Source organism: Nannospalax galili, unplaced genomic scaffold (assembly GCF_000622305.1).
Source record: "Nannospalax galili isolate Female #2095 unplaced genomic scaffold, S.galili_v1.0 scaffold697, whole genome shotgun sequence".
Classification (NCBI taxonomy): Eukaryota; Metazoa; Chordata; class Mammalia; order Rodentia; family Spalacidae; genus Nannospalax; species Nannospalax galili.
The window spans coordinates 114776-123530 of record NW_008339441.1 but is presented as its reverse complement, the minus strand read 5'-3'; the positions used below and the strand labels follow the sequence as shown (position 1 = coordinate 123530).

Here is an 8755-nt window from a genome sequence, read left to right as displayed (position 1 = left end):
AGATGATATGATATTATATCTAAGGGATGCCAAAAATTCCACGCGCAAACTCCTAGAAATTATTAACACATTCAGTAATGTGGCAGTTTACAAAATTAACCTACAAAAGTCTATATCCTTTCTATATACCAATGACAAGCAGTCAGAGAAAGAGCGCGGGGAAACCCTCCCATTCACAATAGCCACAAAAAAAAGTAAAATACCTTGGAATAAACCTGACCAAAGACATTAAAGAGCTCTACAATGAAAACTGTAAATCATTAAAGAAACTGAGGAAGACATCAGAAGATGGAAGAACCTGTCATGCTCATGGATTGGAAACATTAATATTGTGAAAATGACCATTCTACCAAAAGTCATTTATAGATTCAATGCAATGCCAATCAAAATCCCCATGACATTTTTCACAGAATTGGAAAAAAAACATCCTAAGATCCACATGGAAGCACAAAAGACCTTGGATAGCCAAAATAACTCTGAGAACTAAGAGCAATGCTGGGGGCATTACTATACCAGATTTTAAACTGTATTACAGAGCTATTGTCATAAAAACAACATGGTACTGCCACAAAAATAGACCCATAGATCAATGGAACAAAACTGAAGACCCAAATATGAGTAAATGCAAGTTCAGCCACCTGATATTTGACAAAGGGGCCAAAAATATTCACTGAAGGAAAAATGGCATGTTCAGCAAATGGTGTTGGCAAAACTGGATCTCCACCTATAGAAGAATGAAACTAAACCCTTATCTTTCACCCTGCACAGAAGTCAATTCCAAATGGATCAAAGATCTTAATGTAAAGCCTGAAACTATTAAACTGTTAGATGAAAACATTGGCAAAAACCTACAAGATATAGGTGTAGGAAAGGATTTTCTAAACCAGACATCAATTGCTCAGGAAACAAGGGCAAGAATTAACAAATGGGACCTCATTAAACTAAAAAGCTTCTGTACATCAAAGGAGGCAACCAGGGAAGCGAACAGAAAACCCACAGAATGGGAGAAAGTCTTCACCAGCGACACATCTGACAGATGTTTAATATCCAGAATATATAACGAACTAAAAAAACAAGAGAATCAAGACAAGAAGTAATCCAATTAAAAGATGGGCTCAGGGGCTGAACAGAAAGTTCTCAAAAGAAGAAGTAAAGATGGCTATGAAGCATCTTAAAAGATGTTCAACATCACTAATAATTAGAGAAATGCAAATTAAAACCACTTTAAGATTTCATCTTACCCCAGTCAGACTGGCTAAGATCAAGAGAACAAATGATACCAAATGTTGGAGGGGATGTGGGGAAAGGGGAACACTCATCCACTGCTGGTGGAGTTGCAAACTGGTTCAACCCCTGTGGAAAGCACTGTGGAGAACTCTTAAAAAACTACAAATGAACCTACCATTTGACCCAGTTATACCACTCCTTGGCATATACCCAAAGACCTCGTCCTATTGCAGAGACACTTGTACATCCATGTTTTTTACTGCTCTTTATTCAATAGCTAAGACATGGAAGCAACCTAAGTGTCCCTCAGTTGACGAGTGGATAATGAAAATGTGGTTCATATATACAATGGAGTTTTACTCAGCACTAAAGAAAGATGAAATCATGAAATTTGCAGGTAAATGGATGGAACTAGAAACTGTTATACTAAGTGAAGTAACCGAGACTCAGGAAAAAAAAAATCAACATATGTTCTCCCTCGTATGTGGATCCTAGAACGAAACCCTGATAAGTGAGTATGTATCCAGACATAACTACAGGAACCAGGAGAATGGAAAGGAAACAGGGAGGTAAAGGAAAAAAAAGAACCTGAAAGAGAAGAACAGTAGGAAACAGGCCTTAATAAGGGAGATATGGATAAAAATTGGGTTAGTTTAAGGGAGAGGGGAGGGAAGGGTATACAAGGAACCTAGGGGATAAAAGGAAAGAAGGAGCTCAAGAGAGGTAGGACCATAGGAGAAGGGTATTATTAAGGGAGAAAGGGGGGAAATGGGGGCACCTTAAGTGGGAAAACCATGATGGAGGGGTGAGACAATGCGAGAGCTAAATAATGCCTAGCTAGTTTTAAAAACCAGAAGGAACCATATTACTCCAACAACCTACTGATAAATCATGCATAGCAGATCAAGAAATATATGTCTAGGTAAGGTTTATCTGAGAACAATTGGTCTTTGCCCAAGATTTATCTACATGACACACAGTAATTAAAAATACCAAACTGGTGGAACTAACCTTCTTGGATGCTTAACAGACATACTTTGAGGCCTATAATAATTTGGTCAGAGGGACATAAAGGACAGTTTTTGCTACTTGCCCTCCTTGGTCGACTAGTTCCAGGGGACTATGAGTATCTCTCCAAATGTCCTGTAATTGTGGTGGGTCACCTGTCCTCTTGATCAAGAAGGCCTAGGAGACCCCCACCAAATGGACTTGAACCAGTGTCCAGTCTACAAAGAGGAGGGTCAACACAGAAGAATCATTTCCTCCCTGCTTCCAAGCGAAGCCAACCATAGTTGAGGAGGACCTTTGACTTATCTTCACATAAATGGAACCGGTAAAAGAAGGAGACGGGCTCCTCCCAAGTCCATGTGACTCCTGAGGACAGATCTTCAAATGACCTTAAGAGTAAAAATAAATTGGTTTATCTAGACCAACTGTATGGCCTTAAACACCCAAAAGGAAAGTATAACCAAAGAATAAAGGAGCCGATATAATTTTTTTAAGAGTCCATATGCATAGCTAAAGGCTACATAACAAGCAACAATGCCAGATAGGGGACACTTTGTTTTGAGTTTTTGGCCAGAGTAGCCAAAGGGACTCCCAGATAGTAACTCAGCATAGAACTGGGAAAATGAACAGCAGACCCCAATCTTATCTACAGGAATATTGACCATTGATTGCTGCTAGATGAGGAATAGCTGACCTTCCTAAAACAAAGACCTCTAGATAGGCTGACTAGATTCACCCGATGGACAAGTAGTGGACAATGGCTGGGGATGCTGTCAACAAAGCAGACAGTAGCAGGGATATCAGAATATAAGGGCTCTAGTGGGGGGGATGGAGGCTATGGGAGGGTGCCATCTGGGAAGTGGGTGTATGGTTGAATAAGATGGTTTGGGATGTTCTGTGTGATACACACACAGACACACAAATGAACAAATTTTTTAAAATGTATTATATTAGAGAAGGAAGCATGGAAATTTATATCATGTTAATTAGCAGAGGTGATAAACATTACCATTGAAATCTACCCGATGACTTTATAGACATACACAGGTGCAAGGATCTGAGTGCAACCAATTATGACTAGTAATTGATACACACAGATTAGAGATGCATGCGCCAACATCTCAGTGTTAGTAGCAAAAACAATGAGTCTTTCTGCAAGGAACAATATATTCTAAAATGAAATGGAGATGTTTTTTAAAGGTTAAAAACTCATTCAATTTTATGTCTTACAGGGCTTATACTGAGTTCAATATTGTATAACTGTATTAATTCAACTGTGAACCTAGAAACTTGCACCCACTTGTGAAAGAGATGTACTCTTGCTCTGGAGTGTGTTACTGAACATGTTAAAGCTGTAATGAAATGCTTCTTCTAATCATGTAGTTATTAAAAATTTTAAAAAATGATTTAAAAAAGTCTATGTGTTAATGTGAAAAATGGCAACCAATAAAATAAGGCAAAAGGCAGACCGGGGCTGGGGATTAGCTCACCTAGCATGCACAAGGCCCTGTGTTTGACTCCTAGCACTGCATAAACAGGGTGTAGTGGTACATGCCTGTAATCCTAGCATTTGGGAGGTAGAGGCAGGAGGATCAGGAATTCAAGGTCATCTTTGACTATACAGTGACCCTGTGTTTAAAAAAAAATGAAAAACGGACTGAATGAACCATGGCTTCCCTGGGAAGAAGCACACACAGGCCTAACATGGGCACAAAATTGTGTGATGGGTGAAATTCGGCAAGTTAGCCTTTGCCCTATTGGGCAAACTTCTGGTTCTGGCCTCTAACCAACCTAGCACCAGGCTCCCAGTTCTAGTCCGGCCTGCCTCCCTTTCCCCCACTGCAAGTTCTTTGAGGATGGGACCAGGACTCAGTCTCACTCTCCAAAGCTTGCTCCAATCTATGCACATGCAGATGTTAAATACTTGCCACAGGTGGTGCTTATGCTAGATGTCCTGGTTGCTCTGTGCAGGTAAGGGCTGTGTGGCCCTCACTTGCATCTCCAGTGACAGAACACTGCCAGAAACCAGTACAGGCTCCTAGAGTTGTAAGTGAATCTGAGCAGGGCCAGGGGGCAAAAAACATTCTAGATTGGTAAGACCCCTGAGTGGGGAAGGCAGTGATAACCCAATCTGTGGGAAACTTTGGCCCCAAGGCAGAATTAGGTTGTGACCTAATGTGCTGGATAGCTTTAGTGTCAACTTGACACACCTGGGTTGAGGGAGCCTCAATTGGGGAACTGCTTTCCTTGGACTGGCCTGTGGCCATGTCCATGGGGCATCTTGATTGTTGAGTGATGTGGGAGGGCCCAGCCCACTGTGGGTAGTGCCACCCATGGGCAGGTGGGCCTGTGTTGCATAAGAAAACAGGTTGAGCAGGGGCCAGGGGAACAAGCCAGTAAACAGTTCCTCCATGGCCTGTGCTCCAGCTCCTGCTTCCAGGTTCCTGCCCTGAGTTCCTACCTTGGGCTCCCTGATGAACTGTGACCCGGGAGATGCAACATAAAATAAACCCTTTCCTCCCAAAGTTGGTAGTGGTCAGAGTGTTTTGTTACAGCAATGGAGAGACAAACTAGGACAGACCATTTCTCAGAAATCCAGAGACCCATACAAAGGCTCTGACACTAGGAAGCTGAGTAGAGCTCCTGCCCTGGCTACATCTGTGCTGTGTGAGGCCGGTCAGCTCCATCTGCCTCACACCAGAGGTTCATCAGGAGCTGGGCCAGAGGCAGCAACTGCCATTCCACCCCTACCCTCACCACAGCATGGCTGGTGGCCCTCAGCATGGCTGCCAGGCCACCTTGCCCTCTGCTATCTCCTGGGAGGTGAGGTTATCTCTGAGGTGACAACAGATTTCTCCAAATGGTGGCACTTCCAGAACTGTGGCCCTAGCACAGTCCTACTCACCATCTCCACCCTCAAAGTTCTGGATCCCAAACTAACTGCTCACTCAACTCATCAAATGGGTCTGGAAAGATCACCAATCTGCAATTTGGCAAGCGTCCACGTGATTAGATCACTGTCCACCCAGCCTCTCATCTCCCAAGGAGTACCATCACCATCCTGGTTGGCCATTTTTGCCTCTTCTTCACCCTCAGACCGGGCCACTCCACCTCCAGTCAGCTCCCATCCTGTCCCCATGCCATCTTCTCACCCACCCACAGGATGGCCAGTCTCCCTGGCTCCTCATTCACTCTGCTCAGAAGCCAGACTGATCTCAGAATATCCATCTGTTGCTGTCATTCCCTGCCTGACCCTGTATGGGCACCCACTGCTTGTTGGTGAAGTTTCGCCATGGCCAGCCTAAAACTTCCTGGGAGACTTTGGTCTCCACACTCTGTTAGACAAGCATCACCCTGACCGCTCACCACTGGTTCCACAGCCCTTTGCTCCCATTATACCTTCCTCCTCTGTGTGAGGCTTACCAAACTTTCCCCGACTGGCCCTGGACTTGCATGACCATGGTACTTAGTCTGTTTGGTAAGGCTTTGTCTCTCTTCTACATTGTGACCTACCTGAGGGTTAGGCCCACATCAGGACCTCTGCATGATCCCTTGGTGAGCCTGGCAAAGGGCAAATATTTAATGCGTAAGGGAAGGAACGATCCAGTGTGTGCAGCTCTTCAAAAGGCCCTGCTCTGCAGTGGCTTTATCTCTCATGGCTGATGCAGTGCGGTAGGGCCAATGGAAATCATCCAGGGAGTCTGGGATCTGGGCTCCAGCCCAAACCCGCCACTAACTTGCTGTATGTTCTTGGGGAAGTCACTGGCCCTCTTGTTTCTGTGTAAGAGGGAGGGTGGTTGGACAACCTGATTTTTTTTTTCCTTTTCTCTTTTTTTTTTTTTCTGCACTGGTGTGGTTGGAACCCAGGGCCTCTAGCTAGGCAAGCACTATGTCAAAATGACACAAACTAGAGACATCTGGGAAAAGGGAACCTCAGTTGAAGAACTTCTTTCATGTGATTGTCCTATGGCCATGTCTGTGAGACATTTTCTTAATTACTAATTGATGTAGGAGGGTCCAGCCCACTGTGGGCAGTGCCATCCCTAGGCAGGTGGTCCTGGGTTGTATAAGAAAAGTAACTAAGCAAGCCAGAGGTAGCAAGCCAGTAAAGCAAAGTTCCTCCATGGTTTCTGCTTCAGTCCCTGCCTCCAGGTTCCTGCCCTTCCTGTCTTGACTTCCCTCAATGATGGAGAGCAATCAGGAAGTACAAGCCAAATAAACCCTTTCCTCCCAAGTTGCTTTTGGTCAGTGTTTTATTACAGAAATGGAAAAACGAAGTAGGATAATAAGCACTGCACCACTGTACCATACCCCAGCCCTGATGAGTTGGTTTCTATAGTCTCTTATCCAGGACTCCCAGTCACACACTCAAGGCAGGCTGCTTACTTTCCATGAATACCCCTTTGTCCTTCTGGTCCTCCCACATGGGATGACTGTTTCCTGTCCCTTCCCTTCATCCCACTCATCCAGGACTGATGGATCCATTGTGTAAATTTCTAAATTCTCTTTCCTAGGGTTTCCTTTATGAAAAACATATACCATTTGAAGATCTTTTTGCAATGTTATGTTACTCAGTAACCTATACACATACTAATGTAAAAATAGGAAGCCAAAAGGTAACAAAGCAAATAAAATAAGAAGTGCAAAGCCCTCACTCTACCCTACACCCAGACACACCACTAGTAACCAGATGGAGGATTTCTATAGTCAGAAAATCCACCCAGCACATATTCATTTGAATCAACTTCCAACAAACAGATGCTCCCATCTTTCAAGTCCATACATACTTACCCCACCATGAAAGCTCCTGCAATATCCCAGGGCTGGCTCTTTTTGGGTGGTGGCTCTGAAATCATACCTCCTGGGTTCATATCTTCTATAACTAACCTCTCTACACCTCAGTTTCCTCCTCTGACAGCACAGGCAGTAACAACCTTCTGTTTATATGGTCATGAGAAAAAAAAGTCTTAGCATGGTGTTCCCTAAAGCTTAGCACTCACCCCTATTACTCTGTTCTTCAGGAGAAATGCCCCAGTGTATCCCTAGTTGATTAATAACAAATTGGGTACTACTGAGCACCTACTCTGGGCTGGGCAATGGTGATACCAAAGTGTTGGTATGGATGGATGGCTTATGTATTCTGGAAACTCACAATGGTACTGGGGGCCAGGGTGCATGTGTTTGTGCACATGTGTACAAACACATACACACCTCTGAGTTCTAGGATGATCCTGAGTAGGGGCTAAGGAAGGCATATTGAAGAGAAGAAAAAGATTGAGAGAGGTTAAATACCCAGTCTTGGAGCACACAGCTAAAAAGGGGAGCTGAACCCACAACCCTACCAAATAGCCACAAGTCAGCATAATTACTCAGCATTAAATGGAGCTGGACCAGGGCTGCTTAGGCTAGACAAGAGAATGGGTGGTGGGAGGTGCTACAGCAGGCAACAGGCCATGTGGGGACTGAGACACACAGCCCTTACTATTCCCACGAGTCAGCCTTGTCTCCACAAGTCAGGCCGAAGTGTCCCGGAGGGTCAGCTCACACCTCAGCCTTTTGGTCTGCTGTTTCCCTCACTCTGCCTGGCCCAGAATTGGTCACACAGTCCCTACCTGGTGTTTCTCATCTCAGCTCCTCCTCACAGTCAAGCCTACAATGATAAATAATAACTGCCTGCCAGAGGGGTGGGGGGAAGCAGGCCTGTCCTGGGTTAGAGGGGGTGGAGGAAAGTGAGCCTGCCCTGGGTCAGAGGCAGGGCCTAGAGGGAGAAGGGTCTGAGCAGGCTCAGGCTGGGTTCTGGATTCCAGTTCTGATGCAGCCTCAGTTTTTCAGGATCCCCAGGCTAGCCCCTCTGCCTTCTTTAATCTCTTCACCTCATTTCTACAAAGGGCAGACAAAGGTGCATCTTTAGAGTTGTTGTGAGGGTGAAGTGAGCCACATTAGGAAAACACTTTGATGAAAAGGAACTGTACAGGTACCTGCCAGTGTGGCAGGCTGATACTTGTTGAACAGCGATTTGATATAATCATTATTGCCTTTCCAGGCAGTAATCAGTATTAATTAGCCTACTTAACAGATGAGACCAGAGAGGGCAAAAGGCTTGCCTCGCAGTGAGGAGGCAGTGGAGCTAGGATTTGAACCCATGTACCTCATGGCTGTTTCTCTTCCTGCCACAGAGAATATGAGGTGCAGCCTGGAGTCTTTAGCCCTCCAGCCTTCCAACCTTCCTCTGGTCCCCTCCTTCTGGTCTGCTCAGCTAAGCTCAGGGCCTGATGATGCTATTAGAGATCCCTGGGGGTCCACATATCTCTGCCCACCTGAGGGCCTGGGAGCTAGTGACCCTTGAAGAGCAGATGAGCTGGCGCCAGAGCCCAGCTGGGGCCTGGCTGGGACAGGGGCCCCAAGAGAGGGTAAGGCGCCAGCTCCTGAGATGGAGAAACAATAGGACATGTGGGATATGTCTCAGCTTCCTTCTCCCAGACAGGTAACAGTGACACCCTTCTCGTCCTTCTCACCAAAT

At 45.2% G+C, this 8755-nt stretch overlaps 1 protein-coding gene across 2 annotated transcripts in view; it reads right to left on the bottom strand.

Annotated features, from left to right (window-relative positions):
- The window catches only part of Mapk8ip1 (mitogen-activated protein kinase 8 interacting protein 1), a 27033-nt gene that overhangs the window by 17285 nt on the left and 993 nt on the right, over positions 1-8755 (bottom strand). The window lies entirely within an intron of this gene.